We start from the raw sequence: 3,624 nt of genomic DNA, 5'->3' as shown, positions 1-3,624 counted from the left end.
GGTGGCCGTAAAGACTGTTGTAGAGCAGCGGTCCCCAACCCCCGGGCCACGGACTGGTACCGGGCCGCAGGAGTTGAGGCTTCGGTGTGAAATTCATGGTTTTCAGGGTTTTTAGCGTGGTTTTTTTTTAGCGTTTTTATCGTTAACTTGGTTTCCCTGGGTCTTTCCCGTGTGTTATGAATAAATCTTCTTTTTCTTGGTACTGATACTGGTTTTATTTTGCTGTATTTATCTGCAACACATTAAAGGCTGGTCCGTGAAAATATTGTTGGACATAAACCAGTCTGTGGAGCAAAAAAGGTTGGGGACCACTGTTGTAGAGGACAACACAGCATACAAGAGATACAAATTATGAAGCAAAAGACGAGCTTTAAAGGTGAATTCCAAATCCGAAGAAAACCCAAAGTCCAAAAATCACAAAGGATAAAGGGCTGAAGATCATAAGGTAGCAAAACATGAAATATCCAAAAGACTAGTGCTACATGCAGATATCGAACTCTCACACTAAACCTGAAGAGAGAAAGGCAGCACAGATAGGAAGACACGGTGATACAGTGATGTGAAATAATTATTTGATCCCCCTGCTGAATTTGTAAGTTTGCTCATTTACAACGCAAGCTGGTACCTGTTATGAGTGGCTGTGTGCAGACAGGAATACGACCCAAGGTGCAGACTCCGGAGACAATCGTAACTCAAAACAGCTTTAATGTAAAACTCAAAATATAACTGGAAAAAAATCAAACTAAACTTAAACCGGAGGACTGACAGAACACACAGCTAGGTAAATGGTAGATCACGACACAGACACAAAGAAACACAGGGCTCAAATACACAGAGGGAGCAATCAGGGAATGGGTAACAGGAGGGAAACACAGCTGAGGCAAATCAGGCCTAACGAGACAAGGGGAAGCAAAACCAGACACATTAACATCAGACATGGACTTTCAAAGTAAAACAGGAAACCCATAACACAGACTGAACAAAAGACACAGACTCACATGCAGGCACTACAACAGAGGGAACAGAGACGTGGGCCCAGGGCAGACACAAACACTGACTGGCCACGGGGATATAGCAACTAAGGATACACAGAGACGCGAACTAGACAAGGGGATACAGCTGACAGGGGAGACAGAGCAACTAGAGAAGACAGAGACATAAACCATAAGACAGAACTAAAAAAAAACCAAAGACTGGAAATAATAAATAATAAACTCAAAAACCTTGGGTCAACGACCCAGGCATCCTAACAGTACCAGCAAACTGGTAGTTTCACTTTAATGGTGCGAGACATCAGTGAAATATCTAGAAAAACACATTTAATAAAAGTCATAAATTGATTTGCCTGTAACTGAATAAAATAAGTATTTGATCGCCTACAAACCAGCCAGTATTCTGGCTTCCGCAGACTGGCTGTGCACCCATGTGGCAAACAGTCAGTTATAGATGTCATGATCTCAACTCATTATGTGGATAAAACACAGCTGTCCACAGAATTTCTTCCATTCCAACATTTCCACCTTCATGGCAAAATGAAAGAGAAGAAGCAAGAAACTTGGTGAGGACGTGGCAACTGTTGGTGCGATTGTTCAGAAGTGGATGAAATATTAAATGAGCTCATGGGGTGAGGGATCTTCATAAGAAAGGTGGTGGGTCAGTCCAAAGCTACATGGGAGGAGCTTGTTAATTATCTGAAGACAGTTGGGACCACAGTCACCAAGAACACCAGTATGCTTTAATGAATTGAAAGCTTGCACCACCCACAAGGTTCCTCTGCTCAAGAAGGCACGTGTACAGGCCTGTTCTAAGTTTCCACTTAACATTTAAATGATTCAGGGAAGACTTGGGAGAATGTGCTGTGGTCAGATGAAACCAAAGCTCTCCTGACCCCTGTCCTGTAAAGACCGGTGGGCCAAAATCCCTCCTGAGATGTGGGCAAACCTGGTGACCAATTACAAAAGACATCTATCATTGTGAAAGGGTTTTTCCACCAAGTACTAAGTCATGTTTTGCTTGGGGATCAAAACTCCATAAACACTTGAGAAGCACAAGAAACAGAAGTCAAATATTAAGCTGAAGCTCATCATAGTAGAAAAACAATGGGAACAGTTATGAAGAGCTGTGAAACTAATCATTGCTAAAAATAAATAAATAAATAAAAGCCTTTGGACCAAAGCATGAGATCATTCTGTTTCATCATGTGGCTGCTAATAGCGCATGTACATAGTCACATCTGTGTATTAGCAGCTGGTGTTAGGAACAAATGTTTGAAGCTGTGAGAAATAATATAACCACACTAATTAAATGAAAGGCCTCCATATTTTTCTGTGTTGAATACCAGGAACAAACTAATTTTCTAAATACACGTGTTTCTGGTTGGATTTCTCTGATCAGACGGGCCGAGAGGCTGATCAAAGCATTGTTCTAGAGACATCCAAAGGCATGTGGCCATCAATACAAAAGCAGCAGGAACAGTTTATAAAACTGCAGACATGTTTGTAACCTGAAGTCTTGAGGTACAGAATGGTCATAAAATGCATGGCTGTACAGGGAGTTCAAACATCCACGGGGAGCATAATTACCTGCGCCTGGCAGAGCAACAACACTCAGCACGCATGAACTCTGTGCGGCTCTGGACCCTGCTCCAGGAATCATGTTGTCCCTTTACAGTAAATCAGGGTTTGTTCAAAAAATGTAAAAGTCTGAGTTGGTATTTCCAGGTAAAAATCTCATTTGCAGTTAGAATATCTGTGCTTAGATTGTATTTTTGTACTTAGCTCTTCTAGGTTGATGTTCCAGAGCTCCCGTCTCAGGATACTCTATATTTAATGTAACATGTCGGTTATAATAGGCAAGGCTGGGATGTATTTGTGTGTACTGAGCGTAATACATTTGATATACAGTAGTCCAGATACTAACTAGCATTATAACTAAAAGTAAATATTTTTAAATTAACTTAATCCTTTTGGGTCCAGGATATAATTGGCAGTTGATTACCACTTTTGATTATTACCTTTATATTTCAGTATAGGCAGAGTCCTTTGTGCTGACAGGAAGGCAAAACTAACTTAAATAACCAGTGGTTACAAGCAAAGTATGCAGAAGAGCATCTGTGAACACACAATTTGTCAAACCTTTAAGCAGTTGGCTTATATCAGCAGAAAATCACCCTTGTCAGCTAAGAAAAGGCTAGAATTTGCATGGGCACACCGAAATCAGACAGTAGATGATTGAAAAAACGTTGCCTGTTTCTGCTTTGACACGTTGACTGTAGGGTCAAGATTTGGTGTAAACAATATGAGAGTGTACGCACCTTCTGATGGCTGCTTCCAGTGTCACAAAGCTCAAATCATCCCAAACTGGTTTGCTGCTTGTGATAATGACTTGACTGTACTCAAATGGCTCCACCAGAGCTCAAACCAGACCTGCCGCAAGTGTGTGATGCTATCATGTCAACATGTACCAGAATCTCTGACCAGTGTTTTCAGATTTGTGCCAAGAAGTAATAATAATGGATTGGATTTATATAGCGCTTTTCAAGGCACCCAAAGCGCTTTACAATGCCATTATTCATTCACTCACTGGTGGAGGCAAGCTACAATTGTAGCCACAGCTGCCCTGGGG

Source organism: Astatotilapia calliptera, chromosome 1 (assembly GCF_900246225.1).
Source record: "Astatotilapia calliptera chromosome 1, fAstCal1.2, whole genome shotgun sequence".
Taxonomy (NCBI): domain Eukaryota; kingdom Metazoa; phylum Chordata; class Actinopteri; order Cichliformes; family Cichlidae; genus Astatotilapia; species Astatotilapia calliptera.
Note: the sequence above shows the minus strand (reverse complement) of the source record.